Source organism: Lactuca serriola, chromosome 2 (genome assembly GCF_051521515.1).
Source record: "Lactuca serriola cultivar US96UC23 chromosome 2, Lser_US96UC23_V15, whole genome shotgun sequence".
Lineage (NCBI taxonomy): Eukaryota > Viridiplantae > Streptophyta > Magnoliopsida > Asterales > Asteraceae > Lactuca > Lactuca serriola.
Genome location: NC_136409.1, coordinates 76,567,156 through 76,580,354, shown reverse-complemented (window position 1 = coordinate 76,580,354; position 13,199 = coordinate 76,567,156).

Below are 13,199 nucleotides of genomic sequence, written 5' to 3'. Positions count from 1 at the left end.
AATAAAGCCGTTGCTGAGTAGTTCGTTAAGTTGACCGGATAGCTCCTGCATCTCAGCTGGTGCTAGAAAATAGGGAGATTTGGCTACTAGGGTAGCTCCTGGAACTAGGTCAATTCTGAACTCGACTTGTCGCTGCGGGGGTAATCCTGGTAGTTCTTTTGGAAAGATGTCAAGAAAGTCGCATACTACGGGGATGTTTTTTAGGTCTTTGGGTTCTTGGCTCGTATCAACAACGTGTGCAAGGAATGCACAATATTCCTTACGTAGGTCCTTTTGAGCTTGAATACTTGAGATGATGCTAAGGATTGTGTCGGGTTTGTCGTCGTAGATAATAAAAGTTTCGTTAGACGAGAGATTAAGGCGAACATCCTTTTTGTAACACATAATGTCGGCACGGTGTAGACTCAACCAATCCATGCTGATGATGACATTGAAACTTTTAATCGAGATGGGCATGAGGTCGATTGGAAATGAATGGCTATCTAGAGTTAGGGTACGTCCTATGTATATACTACTAGTGCTCCCAGTCTTCCCACTAGCCATTTCTACAGTGAATGGTTGTTTAAGTGTGCGTGGTTGTTGTTTAAGTAAGTGTGCAAATTTATGGTTCATGAAACTTCTCTCCAGTCCACTACCAAACAGTATGGATGCATAAGTGTTTTCAAGGAGAAACATACCAGTCACCACTGTTGGGTCAGCAACTGCTTCCTTGTGGCCTATAGCCAAAACTCTTCCCGCTCCACCGACATTTCCTGCCTTAGGGCAGTCTCTTTTGTAGTGGCCCACTTCGCCACATCCATAATAAGACTGGGTCACACCAGATCCATAACAATTCCCGGCAGGGTCCATTGTGGTGGAAGCTACATTTGTTGCACTTTGGCAAATTCCCCGCACACTGCTTTATCGGAGTAGCAGCGACCGGTGCTATCGCGGCATGAACCACCACAATCTGTTGCTTTTTGGCAGCCTTTTGTTTCTTATTGTCCTCCCAGAACTTCCGCTTGTTGTCAGCAGGTTTGGAAGGTTCGGGGATGGCTATGGTTGTTGTTGCAGATAGGGTACGGACCCCATGGTCAATGAGACATTGTGCCAATCGCTTGGCACTATTGAAGGTAGTGGGGTTTGAAGCTAAAACATGCCCCTGAACTGGCAGCAACAGCCCCCAGATATACCTCTCTATTTTCTTTCCCTTCGTGGGAACCATGTTGGGACAGAGGGCCGCCAGCTCACTGAATCTAGCGGTACAAGACACTATGTCAGAGCCCTTCATGGTTAGGCTCCACAGTTCGTGTTCCAACTTATGGATTTCGCCCCTTGGGCAACATTCCTTGATCATGAGGTCTTTCAAGGTTTCCCAGCCCATGTCGTTAGCCACTACAAGAGTTAGTGACTTGACATGGCTATTCCACCATGTCAGGGCTTTTTCTTCGAAGGTACATGCAGCAAACTTGACTTTACTCGTTGCAGGGCAGGAATAGATCTCAAAGATCGACTCCTTCTTTTCGAACCATTGCGAGAGGGCAATGACTCCGTGAGTCCCTTTGAAGGGCTTTGCCTTACAGTTAGTGAAGTCCTTGTAGGAGCACTCCCTCGAGCGCACAAGGAGCTCACCTTGAGTAGAGTTAACAAGGGTTCCACCTCCGCTGGCACCAGTAGATTGATATTGAGACATGGTTGTTGCCACAGCCGCAGCTACTACAACATTTAGAGCTACTGCATTGAATTGTGGAGGAGGTGGTGGTGTTGGAGTTGGAATAATCGGAGGATTACTCCTTGCCGACTTTCGAGGAGGCATCTTTCAACTATAAGCTTAAAAGATGAACATCATAGTTAGAATCAATTGTATGTACAGTGAGAGTGATCCATGGGCTAAATCGCCATAGTCCAATAGTTGAATGAGTGTATGTTTTGAAATAGAAGTATAGTAGAAAAGTAGAGAAACACAAGAGTACAAATTTTTCCAGCAGATTAGATAACTGCCATTATTACTAGTATTATTGATGTAACATGTGACAACCCAGAATTTTCATTTCGTCAAACCCTAAAAGTCAATCACTTCATATTATAAATCAAGTTCACTTTTATTTGTTTTTAGGAAATCTAAGTTCGTTTGATTATCTTCATAATTAATCTTTAAATGAACGAGTGAACGGATGGGCTGTCTCAGGTCTTGAAATTTCAAAACCGCAAATACCACGTAGCTTAGAAGTTCACGGCCAAACTTTTATGTTTGGGCCGTAAACTACCCTAAAACCCGTAAACTCATGCCTTAAGCATGAGTTTACTCCCCAAAGTAGATCACTTTTCATTTTCACCCTAAAAGAGTAAACTCAAAACACTCTCAAGTATCATCCCGGTTTTCGCCCGATTTCCCGAAAACGTAAGTACTTGTTGGCTTGATTTGTTGTTATATCACAACATCTAGTGATTATACATCCTTTAATCCATCAAATTTCATGTTTTGATTAGATTTCCAAAACACCAAGAACATACACTAGTGTTCTTGGACTTTAAGTTCATTTCAAGCTTCCACAAAGTAAGTACTTCCATCCTAGAGTCATTTAAAGCTAGTTATACATATTAATATCAAGGAAAAGTCCCAAGAACACCAAGAACAAGGTGTTCACGATTTTGGGAGGCTCCCAAAACCGTAAACACCAAGTATAGTGCCAAAGGGTGCTTTAGGGTGTCTAGATGCTTCACAATGCCTTAGGGACTTGCCTAGATCATTCCTTGAAGTGTTTACCACATGAAAGAACAAGAAAACACTCATTTATATGTGTTTACGGTTTTGAGATCTCCCAAAACCGTAAACACCCCAAAGAGGGTATAAATGGCCCATATTCCTTCCTTTTGCCTTTAATCTAACCAAGGCTATTACCTTGAAGTGTTTAGAACTTGAAAACATCATAAAACCTAAGTCCATGAGAGTTTACGGTAGTAAACTCATGGATAAATGGTCCATAGACCGTAAACTCCATTTAGGAGTGTTTTGATGCCACACAACACTTCCTAAGGCTTAAACATGAAGTAGGAATTCTTGGATTGGATTAGAAAGCTTCAAACAACAAATGGTCAATAAGAGGGTGAGTTTACGACCATAAACCCAAGGGTTTACGGCTGTAAACCCTTTTCCTAGTGACCACAAAACCGTAAACTTCTTAAAGGAGTGTTCCTTGAACCCCAAGCACACTAGCCCTTCCCTACAACACTTAGATGCAATCCTTGAGACTTATAACACTTGTATAAAGAGTTTAACATGTCCTAGGGTGTCTTGAATTGTTTATTAGTTGTTTAAAGACTAATTGGATACATATATGTGATATTATATGTTAACTAGGATCATAGAGTGTGTTCAAGACTTCACTTGACACCTAGCATCCTACCTCTTCAGTTCATCCGTACAACTCACTATAGGTGATTTCATACCCCTTAATCAATGGATTAAATGTTTTTAAATGATTTTATGGGGGGGGGGGGGAATACAAGTTGAATACTTATAGTTATTACATCAATCACATGTGATTAATAACTACAAAACCAGTGATTTTATTACTGTTCAGACTGTTTTTCAAACTGTTTTACAAATTCTTATACTTATCAAATACATTTACTTAAGCTCTGTTATACTTATTATCAATTGCATGTCCATGTGTGTATAGTTATATAATCAATGTCTAAAAGGCTTAGGAAGGCCTGCCCGCCTTATTTCCTTTTCGCCGTTGAGATGTGGTCTGGTGGGGTATCGGGTATGTGTCCGAAGGTCGTTTAAATATTAGTTATATATCATGTGTACATATATAGTCATAAAGGTTCTTCCATTTCATTCAATACCCTTGGGTAGCAAGGGTATACTTCCATGTTCATACGTACCAATTACATCACTAGTAAGTTACCATAGCGGTAGCACAGGAGGATACTAATACTATTACTAGAACAATAAAACATACAATGAGTCAGTTCATTCATGAGTCAGTACGAGTAATACATACATTACATTACTATACATGTTAGATAGAGAGAACATACATTACAGCTAGCACACACAGAACATTTCAGTACATACAGGCTAGACAGAGAAAGAGTACACTTTCAGTTAACACATTCATTACATACACATTCATCCAGTTATGTGAACCATTGAGCGGGTCATGGCACTTCCTGCGATGACCGCTCTTGTATCCCGAATCTCCTTAATTGGGGAGCGTATGAGTTTGTGTATAGATCTAGACTGGATTGACTATCCTACACCTTGTTGCTCGCTACAGTGGGACTTGAAAGTCTACGGGTGCCAAATGTCATTTCTTACGGCGTCTTACATCGTCGTTTTACTAGAGTCGATAGTAGGATACAGGTCGATCACATGTTACTTTGAACACCTTTTGTTTTAAGGTAGTTAGTATCACGGTAGTCACTTATTACAAATACTACGGTACGATAATATTTTCCCATTACATTCACTTCGTGAATATTCTTACGATTCACGGTAATGTAGAAACTATATTTTTGGTTAATGATAGTCAGAATTGGGAAAATACACACTCTAACAAGAGACATACACACAGACACTAGATGCCTTGGTAGAAGGCTACAGTTAGTAGGAAACATAGGGTTTTCTAGGAGAATTCAAACATTATACAAAACAATGTACAAAACATCTTACAAAACATCTTACAGACACATATCACAAATGTTTTCATACAAACATAGACATTAATATACTTATGATCTCACCAACATTAAGCTGATACTCGCTTTAAAAATAACTTGTATTCTCAGGTCACCACTAGACAGGTACCGGTGCCATGCTTTTGAGAAGATGGAATTCATTCACGACTCATCTTTTATTTTGATATGTGTATTTTTAGTGTCTATAACTTTGACAGAACACACATGTATGAAATTATATTATTAATGCAATGGATGATGTTGTTGCTTGTTTACTACTATTCATTGTTGTGATACTGTACATGACATCCTCCGCCCCAAAATGTTTCCCCCATTCATGGTTTTGGGGTGTGACAGATTGGTATCAGAGCATTGTTTATAGTGAATTGAGTATATCAACCCATAAAAGATATACTAACTATAAATACATTGGGGATTAAAATACTCTGACCAAGAGTTTATACTTTAAATAATAAAATATTTAATTAAGTATACGTGCCTGCATTCATAGTAAAGTCAGTGTCACTAGGACAATACAAAAGAATTATGATTGCTGGGCAACACAGGTGGACTTAGAGACATATAGTCAAAACTGGGAAGATATAGCCTGATCAACTATATTATCCGAGGGTTGACTAGCATGTGCCTAAGTGTAGTTGTGTGGTTGCAACAAGTCTAAAATCTTACCAACAATACCACAATGAGAACAGTAGAACATAACATTAAACTTAAAATACTAAAGGGGTATTTGGTGTTACTAGAAGTACTTTATACTTGAGAACTAAAATGGGATCTTCATTACTAAGTTGATAGTTGCTAAGTGGATAAACTAAGGCTATATGTAACTAGGATGTTATAGACTTAGAATCTGTGAATTTTTTTGCTTTACCCCTATTCTGTGTGAATTTGGAGTTAAGGTCACTTATTCGAAGGCCTATCCTGTTTCGATTACATATAACTGGTATGCACTTCACAAATAGTGATGTAACTAATGAAGATTTTCTATATAATTATCTAGATAGTTCGTCTAAAAATTATTTTCTTACCCCAATTCTCGTGTAGATAACATGGCCGGACTCCATCCCCACGGCAACCAGTACCTTCCGAATGAGGTCATTGCTGGATGGTTTGAAGAAGAACCAGAGAATGATCATCCTATCCCTGTGAATGATCACCATGATGAAGACCTTTCAGACGGTGCTAACTCCGAACCCGAGGTTGAGAACCTACCCCAGGTTGCTCCTTTTCCAAATCCTAACCCTTGTCCGGCTTTTCATGGCCCGACGCCTCAGTGGGTGGAATGCTTGGAAGCATGGAGCCAAGGAAAAGATCAGCCCATGCCATTTAAGGGTGACCGAAGCTTTTATGACCTGAGCAATGGGGGCTCAGCAGATAGAGTCTTTCCAATCTTGCTCTGCAGAGTGGCTCGAAATGAGATTCAAGGCAGGACCGCCCTACATCAGATCACAGAAGTTGTCGCCGATGTGAGAATGCATACCCTCTGCACCATTCTCCTGGAAGATGCTCGTGAGAGATCTGAGAGAGACCATGAAACCCTGTTTCAAGCACTGGCTGAATCACGAGCCGAAGTCATAGAACTCCGAGTACGCCAAAGGGTGTACGAAAGACACCTACTGGATGTGGAACGCCAGCTGGCTGAACTGAGAGTTCACTAGAGGGATGAACGTCGCCAATAGTAGATGCCTTACTTTATTTTCCTTGATAAAAGGAATCGTTTTCTGTCTATGCCCGATGTGGCATTTTCTATGAAACTATCTTGTACTGTAAGTACTTTAGTTAGGTCTTTATGCTGTCAAGGCTATCTACTCTAGATATGATGTAAGACCTGTTACAAGGTCATTTTTTCTCGAATTCTTACGTCATGAATATCAAAGATATTGACAGTCGGCTAACTTCTATGTCATTCTTTATTCAAGTACTCTCATCATACTTTCATTTGAGTATATCTGAAACATGCTTTAGTCAAGACATTGGACTATAACAATTTAGCTCCGGAGACATTTCCAAGTCTCTTCTACTGGTTGGAGCATGTTATTCACCAACCAACAATACCTCGGCTTGAACGACAAGCGTCTTGAGACCATTCTACGAACTTACTTCCACTCATTACTAGGACTGCATCATAGGGATGTAGGTCAAAACTTTCGAGAACATAGTCTTACTCTTTACTTGAACAGTCGAAGTATATCTGGGGTCAACCAGAATCGCTCACAAAATCCTTATCTTTTGTGATACAGAATCATGTCGTCATCCGGAAACAATCAGTCGAGCAACGAAACCCTTATCCTCAATATCAACGCCACTACGTTACAAGCAGCAGTAGCAGTTGCAGTGACAACTTTCCTTACACACATCAACTCCAGCAACACAAGCACGGACCTACAAAGCCGAAAAACTGAGAGGAATAAACGTAAGCGCCAAGCCAAAAAGGATCGCAAGAGATCCCAAAGACTTGCCATGCCACAACAGCAAGTGGCAACTCCTGTAGAACTCTTTAGGAGGCAATTTCCAAGGTGGAGTAATGAGGAAGGGACTCGTGTCCACGTAACTCTGGCTAAACACCTCACTCCCACCACCAATGCTAGTGCTAGCCAGTCATGCCACCAATGCGGTGAGATAGGGCACTTCAAGAAGGATTGTCCTATAACAACGAACTCCGGCGCAGACGGCAGAATTCTAAGGATCACTGCCGCAGGGGAGACTACTCCAAGCCCACATAAAACTAATTAAGGCGTTTCATTGTAACAGACTTATAAACCGTTTTAATTTAGTGTGACTCGAGTGTTACCTTTTGAGGGAGCCCGTCAGTTAAGGGGCCCCTGTGCTGCGTATACTTGTCTTTAGTAGTATACCTTGTTCGCAGCAATAGTCTTATAGTAAGTCTAAGGTACTGTAACTCTGTTGATGGTTGCACGGTTGTGTTTGTCTGTAACGCCTTATGTTCAAATCTAATGTCTTTAAGTTTCCTTATGATTCTGACATTATCATACGACTAGATTCAAAATGAACCGCACAAAACCAGCTTCATATGTACACCTCTTTCTTCAAAATCGCCTTTCCAATGAAGTCGTCATATCAGAACACCGAAGTACTCATGCATGGAGTACCTCATTGTTCTTTTTCCTTTCCAAAGAAATCCCCGAAGTACCATTCGTATAGTATGTCAAGTTCAATCCAATGATCCATACGGTTTATCTGTTGCTGAAGAATGTATACATAAGAGTGATATATAATCAAGGTTCTATAGGTTTAGAATTGATGATTCCACTTTAACTTCTTTTTCTACGATGGGATGTGAGTTTAAAGAAGAATCAGTTATTCGACTATCTTTTCAATCTTAATTCTATACGACTCATATACACGAGATTGTGATCGTTGAGCCATGTATGAATTCTAATATGAACTTCAGGACGGAGAACTTCCCAATGCTACGAGTAATCGCATCGTCATGTGAACAAACTTAGAACCCAATATGACTCATGTAACCAAATCGCCCTATCGTTTTAGCACCTGCAGAGATGCAAGAACTGTCCGGTAAACTTAACGAACTGCTCAGCAAGGGCTTTATAAGACCAAGCTTCTCACCCTCGGGAGCTCCAGTCTTGTTCGTCAAGAAGAAAGACGGATCGTTTCTTATGTGCATCGACTACAGGGGGCTCAACAAGCTAACTGTCAAAAATCGTTATCCTTTGCCTCGGATCGACGATTTGTTTGAACAACTTCAAAGGGCGAACTTCTTTTCAAAAATCAACTTAAGATCCGGATATCACCAACTACGAGTGCTTGGGGAGGATGTTCCAAAGACAGCCTTCCGAACTCGTTATGGGCACTACGAATTCGTAGTGATGCCGTTCGGATTGACAAACGCGCCCGCATTATTCATGAACTTAATGAATAGGGTGTGTTGTCCTTACTTGGATAAGTTCTTCATCGTCTTCATCGATGACATACTTATCTACTCTCTTAGTAAGGAGGAGCATAGTCAACATCTGCGACAAGTACTCGAAACATTACGTTCAGAGAAACTCTACGCGAAGTTCTCGAAATGCGAATTTTAGATTCGACGAGTCGAATTCTTAGGGCACGTGGTTAGCGAAGAGGGTATACACGTTGTGACATCCCCAAAATCACGGCCAAAAAAGACCAGTTTGTTTATGCTTTGTTTAAAATTCAGAGTAACATTTTAAATAAAAGTGTTGCGGAATATGTCCCAAAACAAAATATGATAAAGATTTATCAAAAGCATTTCCATAGAAATGTTTTCACACCCCAAAGCCGGAACGGCGGAAACGTTCTGGGGTGGATGACGTCATGTCAAGTATCACAACACATGCATTATAGTAATCAAAGTACAACAAAACATTGCATTAATAGTAATAATTTTACATGGTTACATTACAATACATCAAAGTAATACAGACAAATGTAATAAGTACAGCAAGGTACTAAGCTATCTTCTTCAACGGCTCCTGGAATGTACCTGTCTAATGCTAACCTGAGAATACAAGTTATTTGAAAAGCGAGTATCAGCATTTTTACAAATGCTGGTGAGTTCATAAGTATTTAGTGACATTTATCCAAATAACTTTATAAAGTAGTAGTTTAAGTGTTTAATGTGTATTAGAGTTCTTTCCAGAAAATCCTATATTTTCTTTAATAAAGCAGCCTTCTACCAAGACTGGTAAGTGTTATGTGGTAAAAAGTAGTTTTCCCTTAATTGCTATCATTATCAAAATACTGAATTTGATTATTAAAGAAAGCACGAGACATTAGGGAAATACATATGCCTCAGCAGTGAGGACTGCTGACTAAGGCAAAGGAATCATAGACTCCAGGAGAGTATCGAACAAACGACATGCCTGGTTCAGTCTAACAAATAGAGACTCAGACCCCAGAAGGTACCAAATGAAAGGTACAGCTGGTAAGGTCTAAAACAGTGAACAACAGACCCCAGACAGTATCAAATGAAAGATACGTCTTGTAAGGTCAAAACAGTGTGGCTCTGAAAATGAATTACCAACATACAGTGTAAATTGCTGGCGAAATACCGTTACCTTAAAGCCAATGAATTATAAGGTAACCCGGGATACTCGTAACCATACTGACTAGAGTACCAGACGCCCTACAAGCGTCTATAATGTGACATTTGTCACCCGTTGGCTTGGTAGGTCGGGACTGTAGCTAGCAGTCTGGGTGCGGGGTTGTCAATCCCGTATAGATCTATACACACAATGTCCGCTCTCCCTACGGGAGATTCTGGTTACCAACTAGACGACGGAGAAGGCCGTGTCCTGAAGATGCATCCCAAATAGTGGGTAGAGACTTCCAAATAGTGGGTAGTGTGTAAGTGTTGAACTAGAGGTAGAGACTTCCCAATAGTGGGTTTCTAATGTAAGTGTAGACTAGAGGTAGAGACTTTTAACTGAACTGACTAGAGAATTCCTATATGTCCATACTCATATACATAGTATATAACTAATGAATCAAACGACCTTCGGACGGCCATCCGATCCCACCAGACCACATCTCAACGAAGAAAAGGAAATAGGGCGGACGAGCCTTCCTAAGTCTTTCAATCATTACTTATATGTACCTATATAAGCATAGACATACATCTAACTACGACTGAGTGTGTATCAAGTAGAAGTGATTCTTGTGAAGTAGGAGTGTCTAACAAGTGAAGTAGGAGCGGTCGCAAGTGAAGTAGAAGTGTCGAACAAGTGAAGTAGGAGCGGTCGCAAGCGAAGTAGGAGTGTCGAATAAGTATAAGCGTATCACGAAGTAGAGACGAAAATAAGTGAAGTAAGTGCGTATATCGGTATAAGCGACTAGAAGTATAAGTGAAAACATTACCAAGTAGAAGTATAAAATAAGTATAAGCGAATCAGCAGTATCTAATAAGTAAAAGTATACGTCGTGAAAGGGAAACTTTGATGAAAAGCCTTTATACTAGGGGAAAATCACAATTTGTATTCTTTTGTAAAAACATGATTTAAAACCTTTGGAAATCTTTCATAAACCAGTTTATAATGAATTTAGATAAAACAGTATAAGTAAAAGTTTTGAAACAAATGAAAACCTTTTAGAAAAACCATTATAGTGTCCTACTCGGTAAAACAGTGTACAGTGTCGTAAAATCTTGTGCATGCGGGTTATCAATCACATGTGATTGATATGATAACTGGCATGTTTAGCTTGTATTCCCCCTATAAAACATGTAAAAACATTTAAAAGGTTCATTCAGGGGTATGAACTCACCTGGTGTAAGTAGGTCCGACGAAGGTGTCATTTGGGCGTTCGGTGTCACGCAAGGACTCGAACACACACAATGACCTATTTAACATATGATAACATATGTTCACATACAATGAGTATATTTAATACTAATTAAACAAATATACGCGCTCAAAGGAGCGGAAAAAACTTTGGATAAGTGTTTGGGTGTCCCGGGTAGTGTCTAAAGGTGTGTATGGCTTAGGAATGGAGTTTACTCTCCAAGAGTAAACCCTTATTACATAGTTTACGGCCCATAGACTACTCACCATGAGTTTACGGCCATAAACTCATGGTGAACGGTTTTAGGGTGTTTAAGGCTTCTAGCTTGTTCATGGGATTTTTCTAAGTACTTTTCCAAAAAGGCATGAGTGGTTTTAAGGCTTCTAAGGGCACCTTATAGGAGTTTACGGCCTAGGGACAACTCCTAAGGGAGTTTACGACCATAAACTCTCATTCTTTGAGTTTTGTGAAGATTCAAGCCCCTAATGCCTTGTTGGTAATTTATAATGAAGTGTGATGCCATTTTGGTGGATTAAATCAACGTTTTGGGCATGTTTAAGGGTGTTTACGGCCTTGACACATGTCTGGGCTGTAAACTCCTTTTAATCCTTCAATTTGATGTGTTTAATTGATCCAAACCCCAAATACTAAGTCCCTAAATTATGTATGAAGCCTAAGGGTGGTTTAGGAGTGTTTTGGGGCACTTTTGCAAGGTTTAGAGGTGTTTACGGCCTAAGCATGTGCTTGGGCCGTAAACTCTCTTTTATGCCTCATTTTGATTGTTTTAAATGAGCAAACACTCCTAGGCTAATTCCTCTATTTATTTCCAAGCTTTTAGGGACAAGTTTGGGTCTTTTTGGCCTCAAATAAGGGGTTTACGGCCTAAGCATGCTCTTAGGCCGTGAACTCCTTTCCAACAGCTTAAATGGTCGAATTTTAGGCTATAAACACGAATCATAATGTTTAGAATAAGCTAGGGTAAGCAGACTTACGATTTGGAAGCGTTTGGTTGCGGATTCGGGGCGAAAACAAGTCTAGAGAGAGAGTATAGAGAGAGAGGGTGGAAAAGCTCCAAATGGAGTTTACTCCCCTATATATATGGGTGGGAGTTGGAGCTCAGTGGAATTCTACCCAATATTGTCGTTAAACGGGGCTTTTGGTCGCGCCCGATTTAGTGGTCGTAATAATAAAAACTAACTTTTCCAATTAAATGGAAATGTGTCTTATGTGTTTTTATTTCTTTTTATCACGACTTAACGGCATATTAAATGTAAACAAATGGAATGTTTATTAAATTGATGACCTCTAATTAACAGAACTTTATAAACTGGAATATTCCGTTAATGGTAACGGGGAAATGTAACGGAACAACTTGGGTTGTCACAAATGTATTTAATTAAAAGAATTGGGATGTCATGTTCGTATAGATCAAAAGCATAAACAGTAAAATATAAGCCTTACTACATTATTTCATATCTACATGCCTATATCCGTAATCCCTCGTCCAAACAACATATCTATGCTCAAGCGCCACTACCTATAATACATAAAACTGAGTGGGTCAGGCTTGGGAGCCTGGTGAGCACATAGGGTTTTCAACCCACAATAAATACGTTTATTAATTTCATCAATCAACAATAACCCGATTACTCGTTCCCGTTATCCTCACTTTACGTCCCTAAACACCTATCATAAGGGACCTAGCCTAAGGATCATCATCGGGACAAACACTACTGCTAAGGGGATTCCTCAGCAATAAATGTCCTAAAGGCAACCATGTGGGGGATGGAGTACACCGGTGAACACATCGTTCACAAACACCTACAGGTTGCGATCCTGCTAGTGTTCCACTGGACTGTCTAGAAGAGTCTGTGGTCGTCATCCATACTCCGCTAGATGACAGAATCAACAACATCAACATCGAGGCCTCTCATCATTTTATCACACATCACCTATTACATCTACCCAGGTTTTACCCCAACATTTTCATAGATATAAAATACATATACAGTTTAAATCATTGAAAACATGTATAACAATGTTCATCCAGCATAGATAGCAAGTATTCAGATAATATGCACACATAGCACGTAATTTATATAAAATACTTCATATCTATGTGTAAGCTGAAAGTAACTATGCACTCACCTGAAAGGTGGTGACTCAGCACTCAGACAGCGCTTTGATACTCTCAAAACGATATTCCTTCAATAAAACCTAGTATCGATACCACT